Consider the following 23,809-nt stretch of genomic DNA (forward strand, 5'->3'; position numbering starts at 1 on the left):
CTAGGAAGACAAGTGAGAATCAATGCTGCAGAGTTAAAGACGCATTTGGAAACTAGGTTGGCATCAGACCACAAAGGACATCAAATGCCTAGCTAAGAAATACGGTCTTCGCCCTGTAGGGACTCACTGAATAAGAATAATGACACAACAAAAGTAGAACTTGAGAAAAATGAATGTGAAGATGATATATACTAATGCGCTGGAAAAAGAGACGGGCTGGCAGGGGCTGGGGGAGTCCAGTTACAAAGCTAAGGCAGCAATTTGAGCTCGAGGGGATAGCCTGAACAGCGGCGATGTAAATAAAAAGATAATGCTATAAAACCCACTTTTATGGAAAAATTAACCCGGTGTAGTAAACGGTTAGCTACTGAGAAGGAGGAGATTAAAGTATAACAGTGACCAGAAAGTTTTAAATCAGGGCAGAAGGGAAGAAGTGGGAGGGGAAGGTATGTGTCTGACTGGGGACACGCTGAGGGTTATAAGAGGATATCCAGCAGGCTGCGGTGGAGGTGGAGCTGAGGGTTATAAGAGGCTATCCAGCAGGCTGCGGTGGAGGTGGAGCTGGACTTGGGCTTTGGGTTCAGAGTCCATCTAGCTGTAGAAGTGAAAGCCAGGGCGAGAGGGAATGTGAAAGGGGTGGGGGGGAGAACATGGCAATGAAAAAGCAAAAAGAACAAACATGCCCAGCCATGGGGCTTGTTATGGACTGAATCGTGTCCCCCAGAATTCTTACCTTGCAGCACTAACCCCATGTAACTCAGAATGTGACAGCATTTGGAGATAGGGTCTTAAAAGAGGTGACCGGTTTAAAACAGTGATTAAGATGGGCCCTAATCCAATCTGACTGGTGTCCTTATAAGAGGAGGAAATTTGAACACACAGACACCAGGGATGCACAGAGGAAAGGCCATGTGAGGACACAGGGAGACGGTGGCCATCTGCAAGCCGAGGAGAGAGGCCTCAGGAAAAACCAACCCTGCCAACACCTTGGTCTAAACTTCCGGCCTCCAGAACTGTGAGAAAAGAAATCTCTGTTGAGAAAATAAATCTCTGTTAAGACACCCAGCCTGTGGGACTTTGTTATGGCAGTAAATTCACACAAGGGCCGATGGAGAAGAGGCAGAGAAAGAATGACCCTTTGGCTCAGTGACAAAGAAAGTCACAGAAGGGGCACTCAAGGGTCACCTGTGGTGTGAAGTATAGACCTCAGGGCTGCATCTTACGAGTCACCCTTCAGCTCTTTTCTTCTGGAAAAGACACCCAGTTTGTGAGCCTCGTTTTGTAGGTTCTTCTTGACCAAGGCTCTTCCTTCTCCTGAAGGGTCAGTCAGGTTCCTTCCCAGAAGTTTCCCACCAAATTCCATACGGGAACCTCCCCTTCCTCTCAGTGAAACCTCGAACACTCTCCCTGTGACACAGAGGGCTGGCCCTGAGGTCAGCAGAGCAGAAACCATGGAGTCACCTCAGTAAGATGGGTCATTGACTCAAACCACCCTGGCCTAAAAAGACACACCCCTTGACTGAAAAGGGAGAGGGCCTGACCACCACCCAGGAAACACCATTTCCTACTTATTTCTCCCACACTCACTTTCCCCACCAACTTTCCACCAAAGCCTGTAAGAGATTATTATTCGTTCCTATGCAATCCTTTGAGATTAGACTTCTGTGTCACCATGCTAGTTAAGGACCAGCCTTTTGAGAACTACTCCTTCTTTCTTGAATGTCCATCTATGATTTCACAGGTCTGCTGTACAAGCACCTTTCTGATTTCTCCCCCAAACAAGTTTTTGGGTTTTTTTTAAGAACCTAATTCCAATCTGTTCGATTACGTGATTATCTTTTGCTTCATCATCTCTTGGTCTTAAGACACAACTAGACTTTGCTCATCTACAATGCTTTACACCAAAGTGAAAAACAGATCACCTACATTTGTTCAATGAATCAAATGTGGCTGGTATAGATCTAATTAACTATGGCATCATTGTGTTTAAAATAATCTTCACAAACCAGGCAGAATTATTCCCCTGTATGTTTTCTATTCATAGTCTCATGGTTAAAAATAAACACAAGTGCCAAAGAAAGCTTTGACATCAGTCCAGTTTGCCTTCCCCATTGCCAGCCTCCTCTTTGCACTCATTCCTACTTTGGTGTTGATCCCTCCCTGGCTCTGGAAGCATCCTCCACTGCTCGCCTCCAACCCCCCCTTCTGTTCCCTGCACTCCCATCAGAATGGACAGGCCCTGTTCCTCAATCACTGATGCTGGGCCTGACCACTTGGCCTCTTCTTGCTCTGAGCTGAGAGGGGTAGGTCCGGCTGTGGCTCTGATGCCCACCCCGGGAGCAGACAGCAGGGAGGACAGGGTTTATTCTCTCATGTCACCCCACCTCGAAGGTGCTCTAAACACATCTTCTCTTTGTCCCACCTAAGCAAAGAGCGAGGCTCTCATCCTCTAAATGGAACCCTTTCTCTCCACTCTGGCCCAAGATCCCCAGAAGAATATATTGTGATTTTTAACAGCTTGGCATTTAAAAATTAAATTGAGCTAGTGATTAATAGATTATTTGGTACCTTAACTTCCTTTATCTCTTTTTAGTCTTCAAATGATCTCATGCCTATATTTTTTCTACTTCTGGATATTAACATTTCAACAAAGCATGTCACACTTTTTGTTTTTACACTTGCAGGCAGATGGTTACTGTTCATGGAAAGTGCTGTTTAACTCAAACATAAATCCAGCCAAGAGTTTTGAGCAGAGCAGCCTAAGAATGTCAAGGGAATATCTGAGGAATGCAGTCAAGTCATGAATGGGTAACCATAATCGATGCTGGATAGCAAAATTGGTGAATCCAGTAATAAAACACAGCCTTCTACATCACATATCTAACAAACCTAAAAGCCTCCCGTTTATAAATAGCAATCCATGCTCTATTCCAACTTTACCTCCATAACTTCCTCCAACTTCTGAATTCCTTAAGAAAGAGTCAAGGTAAAAAAGATTAATATTTCTTTCCTTGTAGCACGTTATTACTAACGTGATCATTCCAGACCTAAAAGTAAAGAGCTGTTTGTGAAACTACTTTCTTCTTTAGATCTATTTGAAAAGTTAGTTAAAAAGGAAATAATGACTAAAACAAAAAAGCAGTAAAAAATTTAACTGGCAAAGAAAAGATAAAAAACTAGAATTGTCTTGTTATAGTCTCTTGGCTTAAAGACTTCCTCTTGGAATTCACCCAAAAGCAATAAGGAAAACACACACAAAAATGCTGACTCCATCCCAGAGGAGCCTGGAAGACATCTGTAGCTTTGAACCACGAAACGTTGAGAAAGAGTTGCCAAACTGCAGTGAAGGTCAGACAGAGAAGGAAAATTCTTGGAGAGCCCATGCTTGCCAGAGCCATGCTCCCCAAATAAGTAGGATATCCAGCAATAACTTTCTGAGAAGAAGGGCAACAGACACGCAGGTAGCACTAAGAGCTTCCCTGGACGCAGTGTGGTGGGAGATTTCAGGAAGCAGGAAAGGTCGAACTGAATGAGAAACCGCACAGCTAAGCCATATTAGCAGGAAGCAGTCTGTTGCCAAGGCAAGGTGAAAAAGAGAGACCCCACTAGGAAACACACACACACACACACACACACACACACACACACACACACACACACACCCCAACCTCAGGTCACAAGAATCCCCACTGGCATGGGACATGGCCCTGTCTCCTGCTCACGTGAAGTAAGTAGCTAGTTCATAAAGAATTCATCTAATAACAAAGAAGGACCTTTACAAAGGTGCTGCAAAAAGAGGAAAATGAAAATGAATGACAGATGAAAGACACCCACCGAAGCAATGTTATATGCAACAGATGAAAATTTTGCCCAAGCACACTGTCATAAATTAACAAAACGAAGAAATAACTGATTCTACCTATAAAAACAGAAGAGGATTTACAAGAATTCAGGGAAGCATGAGAAGGAAATAAAGCATGAGGGCAGACCTCAGGGTGAAAAAAAAGAATGAATAAAAATGTCACTACTGGGACTTCCCTGGAGGTCCAGCGGTTAAGACTCCACACTTCCACTGCAGGGGGCACGGGTTCAATCTCTGGTTGGGGAACTAAGATCCCACATGTCATGTGGCACAGCCGAAAAAAAAGTCACTACTATAGAATGAATGTTTGTGTCACCCCCAAATTCACACACTGAAACTTAATCCCCAATGTGATAGTAATTTGGAGGCAGGGCCTTCAGGAGGTGACTGGATGGTGAGGGTGGAGCCCTCCTGAATGGGATTAGTGTCCTTATGAAAAGCGTCCAGATAACTCTCTTGTCCCTTCCACCATGTGAGGAAAAGTAACACACAAGACTGCCATCTATGAACCAGGAAGTGGGTCTAGACACCGAATCCACTGGCCCTTGCTTTATCTTGGATTCTCCAGCCTCCAGGACTGTGAGAAATAAATTTGTTGTTTTCCTGTTTATGGTACTTTGTCTTAGTCCGTCTGGGCTGCTTTAACAATCACCAAATGGAAGTAGCTAAAAGGAAATACACACTGGTGAAAATATGAGAGTCTGGAGGGGAAAGATGGAGAAAAGCAAGCAAAAGATTTAGAACAGAAAAATGATAAATATGGAAAACAAAGAAAAGAAATCCAACACACCCATAATAGATGTCCCTAAACAAAACAAAACAAAAAAACCTCAATGGAACAAGAAAAAAATTTTAAAGTATAATTCAGGAAGACATTTCAGAAATAAAAGATTCTCCATAATAAATGAACATATCATATCCCAGAAATAACTAAAATGATGAACACGTGGAAGTTTCCTGTGTCATCATCACTCATCTTCAAAAATTAAGAAGGAATTATTTGGGCATCTAGGCAAATAGTTCAAAAAAAAAAATGAGGGGACAAAAGTTCAGACTCCACAGCAACATTTGTAACGGAGCAGGACCCTATGGGGCCTGCCTGGGACAGACCACTCCCCCATATCCTCTGCTGTAGCTCTTCTGTGAAGTACCCAGATAATAGTATCTCATGCATCTTTGCTGAGTTTTTCAGTTGCTGAAAACCACCAACAAATGAAAGGAATTAACTACTTGGTGAGTGGCCCCCAGACCTACTGGTGCCTAAGGATTGATTAAAGTTAATCAACCTGTTACCTCACCATTAACCAATCAGAGAATTGTGCACAAGATGATCACATACCCTGCTACCCACCTCCCTCATCTGGCCTTTAAAAATGCTTTGCTGAAACCCTTCGGGAAGTTTGGGGGTTTGGGGGCGTGAGCCACCCATTCTCCTTGCTCGGCCCTGCAATAAACCTTTCTCTGCTACAAACTCCGACGTTTCAGTTTATTTGGCCTTACTGTGCGTTGGGCACACAAACTTGCATTCGATAACACACATTCATTCAATGTTTAACTGACCAAACTATCCTCCAAGAAATAAAAGATGAATCAGAACATGGAATCTAGCTGAATTTTCATTGAAACATATAAAATAGTCAAGAACTCAAGCCCTTCTGGGAGAAGCTACTAAAGGATAAACAGCAAAACAAGAGGCAAAGTGGTGAAACAAGGAAAAACAATTATTGGTAAACTTTAAATCCATTTATACTGTAAGAGGAAGGCTAAAATCACTGCAACAGCTGCAGAATATTATAATTCCTGACAATGTAGAAATAATTAAAAAATTGGCAGGGGAAGGAGTTGAGATGGTGAGAGGCCTTAAGTTAACTGTTACCATATGTTTTAAAACTGATAATAAAAAGAGAATTTAAATCTCCAGAGATATACAAGTGGTTAATAAGCACATGAAAAAATGTTCACCACTGTCCCTCACTAGGAAATGCAAATTACATCCACAATGAGGTAATATTCCACACCCACTATAATGGGCAGTAACAAGAGTTATCGAGAATGGGAAAAAAATGGAATTTCTCATACACTGCTGATGGCTGGTGGGAGTACAAAAAGGTGCAGACTTTGGATAATATTGGGGAAGTTTCTTAAAATTTAATCATACGTTTAGCATACAACCCAGCAATTGGGGTCCCCTGGTGACTGAGCTATTACACTCCTAGGTATCTCCCCAAGACAGATGACAATGTATGTCTTCACAAAGACTGTGTGTATGGAGATGTTTAGAGCTAAAAGTAGTCAACAAGTGGAAATAATCCGAATGTTCATCACCCAGTGAATGGATAAACAAAATGTGGTATATCCATACAAGGGACTATTATCATTCACCATTCAAAGGAAATGAAATGCAGATACACGTTACAACGTGGATGAGCCCCCAAAACATTTTGCTAAGTGAAAGAAGCCAGACGCAAAGGACTCCATGGCATATGATCCTACTTACATGAAAATATCCAGACAAGGCAAATCTAGAGAGACAGAAAGTTGTTGCTTTGGGTCGGGGTAGCAGCTGGGACTGACAGCAAAGGGCCTGAGGGATAGAGATCTTTTTGGAGGTGATGGAAACGTTCCAAAACTAGATTGTGGTGACGGTCACACAAGTCTGTAAATTTACTAAAATCCTTTGAACTGAAAACAGGCCAAAGGTATGATATGTAAATTTTACATTAAATATGTGATATGTAAGTGGACACACACGTGAATATTCTTGGAAGGGCAGAGGGAGGAGAGCTGGCTCCACTGAGATACGGTTACAGACAGGAGTGAGAAGGCTCTGAGATGTGCTTGTCACTGCACACTTTTGGGGACCTTTAAAATTCTGTACCATTCGGAAAAAAATTAAGACAATTTTAAAATTTTCATTTTCTAAAAGGACAGATTCCTGCTGTCCACCCCGTCCCCTTTAAAGCCTGAAATCCACGAAGATGAAATCACAGTAAACAAGGGTGACAATTATCATTCAAAACAGGTTGATGAGCAAAGGCTGGCAGGAGGTCTTCCTTCCAGTTTTAAATGTAAGCCACCGAAAAATTCCAGGTTAAGAAAAATACATAGGAAGTGAATAATTTACAGAAGCAGCAGCCCAAGAGGTAGATCTGCAGGAAGCTACAGGGCTGGGTCCTAGAGCCGCCGGAGCGCCCAGGGCCTCACGCTGACGGTGGAGGGGCTGGCGTTTGCCAGTTTGGGGTGGAGGGGTGGGCGGGGACAATGATTGACCACGTGAGACTCCCAGGAGGGCAAAGGGCAAAGCATGTGTAACCCCCCCCCCCCCCACCAGGGCCTGTTCACTCCAGCTTAGCTGCCAGGTGACAAAGCCACCTTGTGCTCCTGTCCCCGGGGAGCCACAGGCCGGGGAGGGGGAGACGCCCCAGAAAGGCGCGCGGCCCAGCAGCAGCTCCAGGACACAGGCGGCCGCGGCTGGCCTTTCACAGGACTTAGATAAGGGGTTTTGAGAAAGTTCAAAAACAGCTATCTGGGCGGATAGATTTACTTCTTTCAAACAAGTCTGTGAGCCGAAGTAGCGACTGCAGATCAGCTGTTTTCCATCAACCAGACACTTCAAACAGGCGAGGGATTGTCAGGCCTGCTGGATCATTTGGGAGAAGGGGGACCAGGCTATCGACTCTTGGGAAGCTGGGTGCCCCATTTCACCCGCCACGGAAAAGAGAACTGAACTGTGGAAACCTGATAAAGAATATTTCTTCACTGTCTTTCCTCTCCAAGCCTGGTGGGAAAAAAATTAACTAGGCTATCTTAAATCCCCCCTAACAGATCTCTGCGAAGTACCTCAAGGAAAACTCAGAGCAAAAGAGCAAGTCTCTCACGTCGCAGAGGTTATTTCCAAAGTCTAGTTTTAACCACACCCCTTTTCTACTCAAAAACCTGAGTCTAATCAATAACAACATAAACGTGAAAACTCCCAGCCGGGCATTTCAATGACCTGCCCCGATTTCTCTCCCTGGAAACAAACTGTTCAGCGTGGCTGCATTTTCCTAGTGTTGCGGCTGCTGCTGTTACTTCTTCCTCCTAAAATAAAATATTCCTCTTTACCGGCTCTAGTGTCACCGACTCTAGAAAGCCTTCCCTGATCTACTCTTTGGGGGTGGGGGAGGGAAGCCTTACTTTCTTCTCCCTGGCATTTTGCTCGTATTGGGCTTATATTCCACTTGCTTTCCAGGTCTTTCTCCTTTCCTGCACTGCGAACTCAATTCCAAGTCCAGAGGGGCAGAGGGGGGCCTGGCTGCATTACCTGGGAGCATGACATGTTCCTCCTGTCATAGTGCGAGGGCCCGCCCGACTCGGGGGCTATGAGAACTTCAGGCAGTCACGTCTCCACTACAGACTCATTCTCCCAGAAGACGCAGAGAAAGCTGACCACTGCCTGCAGGGCTTCTTAAAATATGGCTGCAAACCAGCCGCATCAGTACCACCTGGGAGCTCATTAGAAATGCAAATTCTCCGCCTCCGCGCAGGCCCGCAGAATCAGAAAGGCACAGGGAGGGTGGGCCCGCATCTCGGTTTTAACAAGCCTCCCAGGAGCTCCTAGCTCAAACTCCAGCCCGAGACCGCTGCCACTTAACGTCCAAGGGTCCCCATGAGGATCAGCTGAGGTAAGTAAATCCACCTGACATAAATCAAGCACTTACTCGATACCTTCACCGAGAAAAAAACCACGTTTCACACACGCACCACACTGATTCTTTCAATAGCTCTTGGCAAGAAAAAGTGGCATTCCTTTTCCCATGACATTTTCATTTGTATTCCAACCTTGTTCTAAAAACGACTTAAGACAAACGCTTTTGTTTGCCTTTTCGCTGATTTGGTAGAACCTACTTCCTCCATGAAATAGGCAAAGACAAAAACATGTAGGATGGAGTCAGGAGTAAAAGGTATTGGGAAGAAAAGACTCTTTTACTCCAATAGAAATAAAAAAACAGGAAACCAGAAAAAAAATCTCCAATGATTCACATTTTCATCATGTCCATTTCTCGGTGATTCTGAGTACAAAATTAAATTGTAACTCCCCCTCCATTCTTTCTTCTAATTAAAAGGCCTGGGTAAATAAAATGGAAGGAGAAAGGTGGTCTTCTGGAAGATAAGAAACCAGCTGCAGTGGAACCAGAGGCTGCATTTCTTAGGCTGTGGTCAAGCTCGCTCTACTTAACACACAACACTCATCCACTCACGAAGGAAAAGTCCTCTCTCTTTGTCACCAATTGACACTGGTCAGCCTTTCCAAACCTCTAACCCCTGCCTCACCCATAAGGAGGGTGCAGTCTATTACTGGATCTGCTTACTCAACATCCTTGAAAATAACAGACTGTTTAAAGTATGCTGTCATTGAAATGTCACAGTAATTGGGATCATCGCCATTCACAAGCATTTTAAGGACCTGTTATAATTCAGCTACTACACTTAGCACCACGTGGCACACAAAGCAGGAACATGGCACCATACCGTTCGTCTTTATGGGACGTATCATCTCTCCAGCAGTAGAGAGCAGGTACTCAGTGATAACTGTTGAAGGCAACGTGTTTATTTCTGACAATAGGTAGTATGTGAATTTTAAAAGCTACAGAGAATGCTGAGGAAGTCGCCTGGTCCTTGGGAAAACGCTAACAGTTTTAAGTAGCCCTGAGGGCAGATGGAAAGGAAACGTATGGAGAATATACACATGCCTGTTGGAGTTCCCTCTGCATTCGGTAAGGAAGCGTCCACTCAGTGCCAGGAGCTGTGCACATGGTGGATACAGACCAACAGAGGTGAGAAAAGAGTGAAAAGGAGAAAGGTGGGTGAGATGCGGGTTTCAGTGGCCAAACCATAGGAGGGGCATCTGATGGGCCAGGATGAGCCACTGTGGTTTTTAGGACAAGGTGAAACGATGCAGCTTTAAGAAAAAATCTGGGGGATTCCCTGGTGGCGCAGTGGTTGAGAATCTGCCTGCCAATGCGGGGGACACGGGTTCGAGCCCTGGTCTGGGAAGATCCCACATGCCGCGGAGCGGCTAGGCCTGTGAGCCACAGCTACTGGGCCTGCGCGTCTGGAGCCCGTGCTCCGCAACGGCAGAGGCCGCGACAGTGTGAGGCCCACGCACCGCGATGAAGAGTGGCCCTCGCTCGCAGCAACTGGAGAAAGCCCTCGCACAGAAACGAAGGCCAACACAGCCAAAAATTAATTAATTAATTAATTTTAAAAAAATTCTATGAGAACAAAGTTTTTTTTAAAAAAAGAAAAAATTTGGCAGGGAATTCCCTGGTGGTCCAGTGGTTAGGACTGGGCGCTTTCACTGCCAAGATCCCGGGTTCAATCCCTGGTTCGGGAACGAAGATCCCACGTGCCGTGGGGCAACTAAGCCCATGCGCTCTAGAGCCCGAGCGCCCCAACAACTGAGCCCGCGCCCCGCAACTGAGACCCAACGTGGCCAAATAAATAAATAAATATTTTTAAAAATAAATGGCAACATTGAAATGTGACCTACATCCTGTGTAACATTCTACTGACATCTATTCTGGAGTGAGTAACGATATTATTTCATACAACGTTTAGGAAAAAAAAGCATTTCCTAAAGCTTCCCAAAACCAATGAATCATAAATGACAGGGCTTCCCTTCAGGGTGGGAAAAGGAAAGCAATTTCTATTAAACCATTAAAGAATAGACTGTGAAATTCTCTCACCGTTTGAATATTATTCGAGAAATACACTAAGCAATATTATTACAGGCCAAAGGATACAATAAAATACAACAGAGGTATAAAGGGTATCGCCTTCTGGAACACTTCCCCTAGAACTAATTATTAATTAAAATAATGAAATGTCAAGGAAAAAAAAAGAACATAATAAAAGAGTGAAACCCCTTGTGAAAAAAGAAGAATTAAAATGTCAGCCTGGTTAAAAAATAAGGTATTTAATTAAGCAATGTTGTCCATTAATAAAATTAATGATGATGAATAGCACATTTTGCCATGGGCTGCTGGAAGGAAAAGACTTAGACACCATCCATCAGACTGTCCATCAGGTTCTAATTCTAATTTTTATTTATTTATTTATTTATTTATTTATTTATTTATTTTTGGCTGTGTTGGGTCTTCGTTTCTGTGCGAGGGCTTTCTCTAGTTGCGGCAAGCGGGGGCCACTCTTCATTGCGGTGCGCAGGCCTCTCACTATCGCGGCCTCTCCTGTTGCGGAGCACAGGCTCCAGACGCGCAGGCTCAGTAGTTGTGGCTCACGAGCCCAGTTGCTCCATGGCATGTGGGATCTTCCCAGACCAGGGCTCGAACCCGTGTCCCCTGCATTGGCAGGCAGATTCTCAACCACTGCGCCACCAGGGAAGCCCCTCTAATCCTAATTTTTGAAATGTTTGAGTATACAGTAAAACTAACTTTCCTGGATTTTAAACTTCTTATTCACAGAATATGGAAAAATATGTTATTATTTTAATTTAACCAACACTTATGTAGCCCTTTCTAGAGGAGAGTGGGCACTGTTCTATGAGCTGTGCAAATACTAATTTATTTAATCCTCACAACCACCATTAGGTAGATACTATTATTGACCCCTTTTACAGAGGAGGAAACCAAGGCAAAGAGATTAAGTCAATTTTCCCATGGTCACCCAGCTAGTAAAGTGGCAGACATGGGACCAGACTGCAGACAGGCTGGTCTTCACCGCTCACCATGGGCCCTCCTGGACAAGATAATCTCTAAACTGTCACCCTCTCCAATATTCAGTGACCTTACAACTTCGTCATTTTAGATGCAATCACAGTCTCCCCCAAGCTTCTCACCTTTTCCAGCACAGAGGTGCCAATCAAGCTACTAGGCTAATCACCCAAGTAAGCTGCTAAGGATGCCAAAGGAGAAATTCCATCAAATAATCAAAATGCTTACTACTGATGCTTACTGAATTACTACTAGACCTATAAAGAGTATAGTGTACTTTTCTTCTATCTTTTTTTAAATTGAAGTATAATTGATTTATAATATTATATTAGTTGCAGGTATACAGCATAGTGATTCAGTATTTTTACAGATTATACTCCCTTCAAAGTTATTACAAAATAATGCCAATAATTCCCTGTGCTGTACAATATATCCTTGTGCCTTATTTATTTTATGCATAGTAGTTTGTACCTCATAATCCCATACCCCTATCTTGCCCCTCCCCTCTTCCCTCTCCCCACTGGTAACCACTAGTTTGTCCTCTATATCAGTGAGTCTTTTTCTGTTTTGTTATATTCAGCAGTTTGTTGTATATTTTAAATTCCACATATAAGTGATAACATACAGTATTTGTCTTTCTCTGACTTATTTCACTAAGCATCATATCCTCCAGGACCATCTATGTTGTTTCAAATGGCAAATTTTCATTCTTTTTTATGGCTGAGTAGTATGCCATTGTGTGTGTGTGTGTGCGCGTGTGTGTGCACATGCGTGTATATATATATATATCTTCTTTATCCATTCATCTGTTGATGGGCACTTAGGTTGCTTCCATATCTTGGTTATTGTAAGTAATGCTGCTATGAACATTGGAGTGCATGTATCTTTCTCAATTAGTGTTCTCATTTTCTTTGAATATGTACTCAGGAGCGGAATTGCTGGGTCATTATGGTAGTTCCATTTTTAGTTTTTTGAGGAACTTCCATACTACTTTCCACAGTGGCTGCACCGATTTACGTTCCCACCAACAGTGTAGGAGGGTTCCCTTTTAGCCTCAGCCTCATCCACATTTGTTATTTGTGGTCTTCTTAATGACAGCCATTCTGATAGGTGTGGGGTGATATCTCCTTGTGGTTTTGATTTGCATTTCTCTAATTAATGATATTTGAGCATCTTATCATGTGCCAGTTGGTCATCTGTATGTCTTCCTTGGAAAAATTTCTATTCAGGTCTTCTGCCCATTTTTTAACAGGGTAGTTTGGGTTTTTTGATATTAAATTGTATGAGCTGTTTGTATGTTTGGAATATTAACCCCTTATCAGTCATGTCATTTGCAAATATTTTCTCCCATTTAGTAGGTTGTCTTTTCATTTTGTCAATGGTTTTCTTTGCTATGCAAAAGCTTTTAAGTTAATTAGGTCCTATTTGTTTGTTTTTGCTTTTGTTTCTTTTGCCTTAGAGACAGATCCAAAACATATTGTTATGATTTGTGTCAAAGAGCGCTCTGCCTATGTTCTCTTCTAGGAGTTTTATGGTTTCCAGTCTTACATTTAGGTCCTTAATCCTTTGAGTCTACTTTTGTATACAGTGTGAGAAAATGTTCTAATTTCATTCTTTTACATGTAGCTGCCCAGTTTTCCCATGGTGTACTCTCTTTTTATGGTTCTAAATTATGCATTTTTTAAACTGTCTTAAATAATTTCTCACTTCTATGAGCAAGGATTTTTCCAAGCGTCTATTCATGCACTGGATTACAGCATTTATGGAACACCCGTGAATTAATTAAGTTCTCAGAACTAAAGAAACTTGGAAAGGGCAGGCAAAGGCACCACCCTTAAAAGTGAAAACTGCCGAGCATAACCGAGATCCACACAGCAGATGCTCCTGGGCAAAGTCAAAGAAAGCCCAAAAGGAAATTAAGATTACGCTTCCTCTCCCAAGGCAAACCCTCCGTTCCCATGGAACACACTGCTTAACAGAAACAGATACAAAACCAGACTTGATCCACGTGCCACGAAAGGGACACAGTGACAGGGAAGTGGGGCTGAGGAATGAGCTCCAGATCACTCTCCGGCTCAAAGGACAAGTCGCTTTGTGAAATGAGACATTAAAGCACAGCACTACCACTATTTCTGTTAACTGCTGAGAAACCTGTTTCCAGTCAAATTGTTTCATCTTCTCACAAAGCACTTTCACCCAATAACACATGCCATTCATTAAGTACTTATTTGCATTACTTTGCTTACTACTCACAATTCTACACGACTGACTACTACACGGGGCAGGTACCTGCAGAAGCAAGTTTTATGGGGAGAAGCTGTGAAAAGCTGGAGAACTGAGAAGGGGAAACAAGAGGTCAAGCGAGCTCTTGGCTGAATGCCAGGCCCCGGTCCGACCCCTCACTTCTGGGCTCTCCCTCATCCACCTCATAGCCTAAAAGTAGGGGCCACCAGCTCTGTTTCCCAAATGGGGTGCCTGACGCTCACTTAGGTAGCAGCCAAAATCTAGAAGGCATCAACGTTCTATAACTCACTCGAACAAGCCAATAATTAAAGAAATATAAGCCTACCCAGTACAATAAATAAGGACAGAAGTAACAATATCTGGACAGCAAGAAATGGCAAATAAAAAAATACTTTTTAAAAATATTATACTCCAGTTTTTCAAATAAAAACAATTTTGCTGGAACACAAAAATCCACCTATAACAGAAGTTCTATGTATATGGTATACATTCTCAGATCATAAAGCATAAAATTCTTTAGAACAAAGCAAAACTCAACCAATTATTTGCAAGCTCAAATACTGTTTTATGGAAAGACAATGAATGAAAGAAAAAAAATTTTAAGTTACAAAGAATATTTTTAACATTGAAAATATAAGTAAATGATGTTCTACCAAAGTCCCACTGAAAGGAAAATGGACTATTCCCAACACCAATATAAGCAAGAAGAATGAACAGTCTTTAAAGAATTTTGAAGCTGACGAGAGACTACAAAAGCAAACAAAGAAGAAGTAAAAATTAAACAACAATAAAGTATATCATCTGTTACAGAAAACATGAAGAGACCAAAAAAAAGGAGAAATCAGAAAATAATCATGGAATTTTCCTCTCCCCCAGATCTACATAAATAAATAAGCCTGGGAAATTTTTCAAAACTTTCAACAGATAAACAATCTTTTCTTTTAAAAAAATGTTATACTCCCAAATTCATTTTACTTGAGACCAAGCAAAACATTTTAAAAGAAAGTTGCACTCAAAAATTCATAATAAAATCCTAAGTAACGAAAGACACAAAAAAGGATAGCTACTATAAATAAGTAGTACTTAAAATGGGAATTCTAAGATGGAATAACCCATGAAAAACTAGCCACTTAATTAATTATAATTCATTATAATCGGAAGTAATAGTATCACTCATAGTAACTACTATATATCAAAAAAGGCATTTGAAAATTGAAACTTTATTTTTATTAATACTCTTAAACTTATATAAGCACTGAATAGCAACTGGTAGTAGATATACCAAAACAGATTCGGGGGGGAGGTGAGATAAGAAATAATTTTTATTTTTCTTCTTTTGAGAAGGTCCAAAAGCCAATGTGAAATGGATCCCCATGTGAAGCCGAAAAGAGAGTCAGGCTCTCTCAAGGACAAATGGCAGGGAAACTTTCGTGGCCAACAGGGAAAGGCAGACACGTGTGCCTGTGAGGAATACCCAGAGGAGCTGCCCAGTCGTATCCTCCAGAGCAGGTGACAGTTCCAGAAAGGCCCCCAGTCATTACCAGGTGAGAGAGCTGGGCCTTCATGGGGAGGTGAAACCTGGGTCAAGTCAAGGGACGCACGGCTGCCCATTGGCAGAGGCTGCCATGGACGCTGGACCCTATGGTTGGGTAAAAAGAAACCATAAATTTAAGCTCCAACTCCATGTGCTAAGGAAGCTAACACTGACTTAATGTCTGTAAGTCGTCACTATTTTGAAACAGTAAAGTGAGCCTAAATATATATATCATTCCAATGGCCCCATATCTGGAATTCAGACATTTAAAACTTAGCGCCGGTGCATTTCAATAAGGAGCAGAGAGCACATGATCCCTCCTCTCAAACCCTGGACTCTGGGACATTCTCAGCTTCCAAAGCCCATTTCTGCTTTGCCTAAATAAATCACAGGGAAGGCCATGGATGTTATGTATATCACGCATTTCATGTGTAATCAAGCTGCCTCTGAGTGGGCATCGTACAAAGGGCAACTGTGTACAGCTCTATTCTGCTCATCAACAGGGATTTATTTCCATGTGCCCCGGATAGCAGCACACTGACTGTGCTTTACAAAAAAGAACAGTTTCAAAGTTGAAAGCCCTTATAGCTCTGTATTTATTATGACCATTCATAAAAAAATTATTACCACTCCACATTAACTATTTCACTTCTATTAAAGTTTTAAACTGTGATTAATAGTTATCTTGATCAATGCTGATAATCAATTGCAGTGAATTAGCAGTTTAAAAAAGACACAGGTAAATGGAGAGAGAACCCGTGTTAGTGTTTAGAAGGAACCAATATGGTAGCTAGGACAATTTTCTTTAAATGAATATATAGATTTTTCTTCAATACAAAAATCCATGCAGAATATTTATAGAGCATGGCAAAGCAACAGAAAATTCATCTAGAAAATAAGCAGGCAGTGAAAGCAAAGGACATATTCGTTTTATGTAGTTCCAGAATTTGAAATGCACTGCTAAGGATAATTGTCAAAATGGATCGTTATAAATTGAGAGGAATTGGAAAAGGAAGCAATGATCACTAGAAGCTAAAATGGCTTCATTAAGAACAAATCAGGCCACAGTCACCTCCTTTCTGTCTTTGACAGATTTATACTCTGGGAGATCAAGAAATTGTTAGAGCTGTAATATAGCTGGATTTTGGCTAGGCATTTCAAAAAAACGTTTATGACGTGATTGTGCAATAAATGGGATTAAGACGTGGGTGACAGAAAAAAGTTATACTTATGTTCAGTTGCTACTGAACATTATGCCCAGAAAGTTCTGAAATAATTAAAGAATATCTCCCTAGGCACTGAGTCCCAGAAAAAGGCCCCACCCTTGTAACTTACCAGCTATCCTTTATTAATTGCTTCAGTGAAGGTTTTAATGGCATGCAAATCGTATTTATGGATGACAAAGCACTAACAAAGAGAAATGCCAGGAGGAAATTTAATAAGAACGTACTAAACGCCCCACATTACATCTCTTTGTAGTGTATGATACCACCACTCTGCCAGACTGCTCTGAAGAAAGATGTCAGCCGACTGCTTCTACTAGAGCCCACAGATTCTATGAAGGGAAATGGACAAATGTAAGAAGAGCCTGGTTCTCTGGTGGCTCGACCACCGTAATTATCAGAAGATCAGGGTTAGCAGTGTGGCATCTTACTGGGAAGGACTGCTGAGCCCCAGTTGATCTTATTGATTGATCGGTGGATCCATTCATCTACATACGACTTGTTGCTTAGCCAAGGGCCTGGAGAAACACACACATCTCATAAAATCTACTTTGCCTGATTAAAATACCCACTGACGACCCACGGAGGGACGGGGTCCTTTTTTATCACTTACACGGGCAAAATCCTCTGGCTGCCTCACTGTTCTTGTCAGTTTAAAACATCTGCCTATAAACAATGTTTTTTCTTAAAACGGCAAAAGAAAAATTTGGGGGAGATTTTTTTTTGAAAGTAGAATAACAAGTGAAACTCAAAAGTTACACTGCTGGTGTTTCTGGAACTGTGCTATGACACTTCTAGAAACCAATATGCATCAATACAGTTAAGCCCTACAGAGTCCCTATAATTTGACATTTATGGGAATTTATCTTTGGGAAATCATCCCAAGGAACGAAGAGGCTACAAGTACAAAGGGTGTTCTTTGTAGCCTTGTTTACATAAATGTCAACTCAAAATACCCAAAGAATGGTTAACCAAACTATGGTACATTTGCTGCATGGAATAGTGTACAATCAAAAATTATAAACATGAAAACTGTGCAACAAAGAAAAATCAACTTGTTATAATGTTAAAGTTAAAAAAAGAGAGAAGGCAACATTACTTCTGCACAGTGATTATGGATGCCATAGACAGGGTCTGGGTGTCAGGTGCAAAGAATCTGAATCGTTGAGGTTTCAGGATTGTGGTCATTTTTCTCCTTTAACTGATAAGTTGGTTTTATTGCTATATTGTAGGACGGGGAAAAAAGAAATATTAAAAATAAAATAAAGTTGAAGAGTATTCTACAATGCCTTCATAACTGGAGTGAAACTCATCTTGGTAGTCCAGATACTATGAACAGGTTATATTCCAAATATTTACTCCCATACTGATGAACATCTGGAACCCAAAAAGCATTTTCCACTGTTACACGGTGGAAAGGTTCTCAAAACAGCCCTGGAAAGCCCATTTCACCGCAACGAAGTTCACCAACAGTATGGACAAGATCTAACTACAATTTATAGTTTCGTTTCTATTGAAAAGTCTGTCCGGTAGCCCAAGGCCACTGCTCATTTCACCTGTTTCAGAGACCCCTGAGATGGCTCCACTAGGGGTAGAGTCATAGGGGGAACAGCCGAGAGCTGTCTTAGACGTTGAGGACACTGGCAGATTCCCGGGGGTCAGTGGGGTCAGGGTTCTGCAGGTCGGAGCAGAACCCGTCCTTGGACGCAGGAAGAACTGGGACATTGTGGGGAGCCCAGCAGGGCAGCAGCGTCAGAGGGAACCACGACAGCTGGGGCAGGACTGGGGTTCCCATAATGCCTCCAGTGGCGCATGGTGGCAGATGTAAATGTCCTGGCCATGTTGGTTGTGTCACGTGTCCACTCTTAGGGAGGGTTGGGGCACTGATGGGTGACAGAGACAGGAGCCGGTCTACGGGAAGTGGCAGGAGGCCAGTGTTTGCACATTTAGAGCATTTGTAATTGGTATTCTGGAGTCAAAGATACCTATGTAACAGTTAGTTTAAAAAAAAAAATAGAAAAGAAACTACATGCTATGCACTGAATTGTGTCTCCCCAAAATTCATATGCTGAAGCCCTAACCCCCAGTGTAACTATATTTGGATATATGGCTTTTAGGAGGTAATTAAAGTTGAATGAAGCCATAAAGGCGGGGTCCTAATCCAATAGGATTGGTGGCCTTATAAGAAGAAGAAGAAGAGATCTCCCCTCCCCATGCACACCTACCAAGGAAGACCATGTAAGGACACAGTGAGAAGGTGGCTGCAAGCCAGGAGGACGGCACTTACCAGGAATCAAATTAGCCAGCACCTTGAACTTGGACTTCTCAGCTTCCAGAACTGTGAGAAATACATTTCTACTTTTTATGTCATCCAGTCTGTGGTCTGTTGTTATGGCAGCCTGAGCTGACTAAGATACTACGGTTTATAGATTTACTTGAAATGTCATATGACTATTGTTATTTATCAATTATCTGGCTTGAAGGAAATGATCTCTACAGATTACCTATCAGTCAACCTTGATTTTGCTTCTAATAAGGTTGGGAGAGAGAAAAAGGTACAAAACATAGAGTTAGAAACTTTGAGGTAGGATCTTCTTCAAACATTGATTTATAATTAAAATATCTCTAGAAAGAATAGCCTAAAAGAAAGGAAATTTTTCAGTGTTACCATTTATCAAGATGATATAGAGGTACAACAGAGGAACAGGATCTGTTTTAAAAGTTTTGCACAGTAATTATTCATGTATCAATGCAAAATATCCTTGAAGAAAGGAGACCACTGTAAAATATTTTTAAAAGAAAATAACAAAGGACTGGAGATTGCTTTAATCCCAAGACCACTGCAGACACCTAGGCATTGCTAGGCAACAATTCCTCAGTAGCTCAACTCAAAAAAAGAAAAGCTAAAAAAGGCTATTATAGACAGGGTCGAGAAAACCAAACGAACAGGGGCAGAAGGGAGTGACACAGTGGCAACAGGCAAAAGAGAGACAGAAGACAGCATATCTCGGTCACTAAATAAAGATATTCTAGTAAAGAAACTATTGTATAATACGAAGATGGAGAACTTAAATGATAAAGAAAAAAATAATTAAGTTTTTCAACAAGAATCACCCAGAAGGTTTCTGTTAACGGGAATCACAAACAGCTGTTGGTCCTGAAACTGTGATAATACACTAGGTACATCTGAAATCTTTTCTGGAGAGCTGAATATAAAAATTCAAAATATACTTATTACATTAGGCCTTAACTAGTTCTTAAATTTATTTATTTTTATTTATTTATTTTTGGCTGCATTGGGTCTTCGTTGCTGCGCACAGGATTTTCTCTAGTTGCAGCGAGCGGGGGCTACTCTTCGTTGCGGTGTGCGGGCTTCTCACTGCAGTGGCTTCTCTTGTTGCAGAGCATGGGCTCTAGGTGCATGGGCTTCAGTAGTTGTAGCACGTGAACTCAGTAGTTGTGGCTCACAGGCTCTAGAGCACAGGCTCAGTAGTTGTGGCGCACGGGCTTAGTTGCTCCGCGGCATGTGGGATCTTCCCGGACCAGGGCTCGAACCCGTGTCCCCTGCGTTGGCAGGCGGATTCTTAACCACTGCGCCACCAGGGAAGCCCCTTAACTAGTTTTTAAGTTAAAAACTTGAGATGCCCAACTTGAGATGTCTTTGCACTATGCGGGGCAATAAGTAAATATTCTCTCTATTGAATATGTATTTACTTTTAACATACATTGGGTTAGTTAGGGAATTTCTATTCCTATGATTTACATAATCTGGCTAACTAATGTATCATTAATTCAAATCCTTGTCTATACTGCTCATTATAATACCAGATTTCTTAACAGAATCTTTCATTATTCTCACATAATAAAAAGCAGTTACTGTCTACCTGTGACAATGACCAAAGTGTGGCCAAAAAAAATGAACGGGCGTCCTCTGTGAACCTGGTCTAAAGCAACCCATGATATTCTAGGCAGACACTGAACAATGACTTAAGAATGTATTAAAAATTAAAGGCCTTTACTATAATGTAAATGCTTTTCTGGTACTATTTCATGATTACAAAAAAAATACTCATTTTTGACCATCACAACCTTACGAAGCCTGCCTCGGCTGTCCAATCTACTTAAAAACCTTCAGAGGGCATGAGTTCATGCACCTGATCATCCTGTCACCTAAATCTTATTCCCAGTTAATGAGGACATTTCCATCAGCCAGCACCCATCAGGCTACCCAGTCCTGCTCCCTCCCGGGGAACACAGTGGGAAGTGGTCCTGCATCACACGACAGGTAGAAGAGGAAGTGCTCTCTGTACCACCCCGCAGACAGGGATGCTGGGAAGCCGATGGAAGTCTGATACCCACGGTGCTGGCAAAGCTCCATGGGCCGTATCAGTTTGCAGCCAACCTAGAGTTCCAAACTTGGAAACGCCCTGTTGCAAGAGGCCGATGCTTTTCTCCACCACACATGAGGTCAATGTCAATTAAAGAATTAGTCCGGGCCCACCTGATGTATCTTGATAGCCAAGACAAGCACTCCTGTCTGACATCACAAACAGTTCTGAAGGAGGGCTACTCAGGGACTCATCACTAGGAAGGGGGGGCCCTTCAAAGGGCATTAACTGTGGCCAGCTCAGCCTTCACTGCCCTCAGGACCACAGTCAGGGCTGCGTCAGGCCCTCAAGTAAACTTGGGCAGTTTGGGAAATTGTCAAGGTACTACAGTATTACTATAAACCCTTCAGATATCTTACCCTCACCTTTGTATCTTGAAACTTCATTCATTCAGCAGTTATTTTGGGGGGCTTCTTTCTTACAGAAACTGTTCTAGACGTTCAGGAAATAGAGTCCCTGCCCTCATGGGTCCTGCCAAAATGTGAAATACCGGTCAGCCTCACCAGAAGAGTCCACACACAATGAAGGATGACCAACAGCCGTGTTCAAGCTGGTAATACTGCCCACCCAAGTTCACTAGAACACACACTGCACACATTGGAAGCAACTTTAGAGCTTGGAGAATATGTGCTCTCACAGTTCAGAAGACCACATTTGAACACTTTTCCCCCCTCAGGTTTTTTATTTTATTTTTCTCAAGTCACAACTAATTGTCTTAATGATTTGATAAACTCCCTAAAGAATATTCAACATATGTATTATATGTCATATTTAATAACAGGATTTAAATAAAGGTAAAAAAATGATGGACAAAAACTGAACAAAACTCTGGTCATGGAAATTATATCAGCAAGAGGAAAATGGGAATAAGAGAACTAACTTTCCATTTCTCCATCAGACCTCTCCACTAGATTATTTCAACAGCCAAATGGCTTTTGCAATGTAATCTCCGGCTCCGTATGGTATCCATCCAACTGCCCAGATTAAAATGTTTTCCACTCAACTTCCTAATTATTTTCCTAGATTTTTACTAGGATCTATGCTCTTCAGGTTAATTTTGCCTATGGTATCAGAACAATGAAATTTTACAGAACACCCCTACCACTGCACAGCCCTTTCTAATTCTGTGTTCAATCACGTCTCACTGGGAGCCTGAAATAGGCCATGGCGGGGATATTTACACCACAGAAATCAGTGAACGCTCCGAACCAGAGCGGTGTTCTTGTTTTTACTTTTCAAGAGAGCAGATCATTAAACGGTTCTTCCCTATTCAAAGCACCTCATCAATAAAATTATGTACCTTAAAAATTAGTCATAAGCAGAAAGGTCATCAATTACTAGCCAAAAACATAAAATGAATTTTGCTTCAATCCACAAAAGCACAGTAGGTTCAGTAACTGAAACAATCTTTTAGAAAGGTAAGTTTCTCACAAATTCTTAGATCGTATTATTACTGAGATACTCGGAAGGACCCAGAGCCTTCCTACCCACAGCCATCACAGGTAAGAGCAGAATGGACTTGACAAATCTGGGAAATAACATTTTGGTATTTGTTCCTTCAAATATTTTTTAACGCACAGTCCATACTTTTTTTAAAAGCGAAAAAAGGATCACACCACACATCCTGTTTTATAAATTGCTTTTAAATGTAAATATAGTGTGAACAATTTTCCATTTATCAAATAATCTCCCATATGCTTGTTATAGCCTGAAACTTTAAAATGACACATTAAAATACTTTTAAAACTGAAGGAAGATTATTCTCAAGGTATAAGAAATAATAGAATCGGTAAAAGGACAGTGGATGAAATGAACGTGAGTTGATGTTTCACCGTACTCCCCACCCTGGCCTTCTGACCCTCAACATCTCCCACACATCAGTTCTTTCAGGGAATAGCTCAGCCTCATTCAAATACGAGTAATCATGTTGTAGGAACACAGGCAAAAGACAGATAATAATATGCATCGTAAAAATAATTACCAGAAGTGGCTATATTACGAAAATTCAGGGCCCCTTGTTCAGAAATTATTAAGAATTTCAAGACAGTGATAGCAAAGTGTTAATCTAAGTGCGGGGCCCTATGTGAATGTACAGATCATGTGCCCATAAAGCTGGCCATGAAATTCAACAAAGGGAACAGACTAAGTGTTCAGAAAAAATAGTTCTCCATTGTTTCCAAAATACTCAAGATAAAATTGTCTGTCTAAAAAAAGAGGCTCAGAGACTAGGTAAGAATTGGTTATCATTAATCTAAGAGATTTTAAATGGACTGATAGAGCTGAAGAAGTGGAGTTTTTTTAAAAAAAATAATAGAATGAAAGCCATGTAACTGCAACAATTAAACAGAGAGTAAGCAGCTGAAAACACAAAGACACGTAGGAAAGCAAACTTAAAGAAATGACTCAAAACTGAATAGAAAGAAACAAAGATACATAAACGATTACAAGAACAAGATGCTAGATTTGGAAGACAAAGGATACAGAACATAACAACTACAGTTCTTGAAAAGTGAAGACTATCTGAAATATGCGCAAAGTAGTAAAAGAGCTAATAATGGAAAACTTTCTGATATAAAGAGAGACTTGACACTACAGATATTATGGTACAGGAAGTCCCAGGAAAGTGACATGAAACAACCAGTGCTCAGAGAGGCAGGTAAAACTCCAAAAAGAATGAAAGAACCCAATGCGCATGTCCGATGGAAAGAGCTAGTCGTGTGTAAGAGAGAAAAACATTAACCTGGCCTCAGCTTTCTGCTCCACAAATATCCAGTGCTAAAAAAAAGTGGACAGCAATGTCTGAAATTCCAAGGTCAAGAAAGTGTGACCCAAGAACTTGATACTCA

The 23,809-nt window shown here is 41.6% G+C and overlaps 1 protein-coding gene across 3 annotated transcripts in view; it reads right to left on the reverse strand.

Annotated features, from left to right (window-relative positions):
• FARP1 (FERM, ARH/RhoGEF and pleckstrin domain protein 1) overlaps positions 1–23,809 on the reverse strand; it is a 293,546-nt gene that overhangs the window by 237,836 nt on the left and 31,901 nt on the right. Inside the window, exon 1 of one of the 3 annotated variants that reach the window (XM_082434611.1) lies at positions 8,166–8,250. The exons of the other annotated variants lie outside the window; for them this stretch is intronic. The gene's annotated coding sequence lies outside the window, so the exon portion shown is untranslated. Of the gene's footprint in view, positions 1–8,165; positions 8,251–23,809 lie in introns of those variants that run through there. 3 annotated transcript variants of the gene reach the window in all.

Source organism: Balaenoptera physalus (assembly GCF_965194825.1).
Source record: "Balaenoptera physalus genome assembly, chromosome: 18".
In the NCBI taxonomy this organism is placed as follows: domain Eukaryota; kingdom Metazoa; phylum Chordata; class Mammalia; order Artiodactyla; family Balaenopteridae; genus Balaenoptera; species Balaenoptera physalus.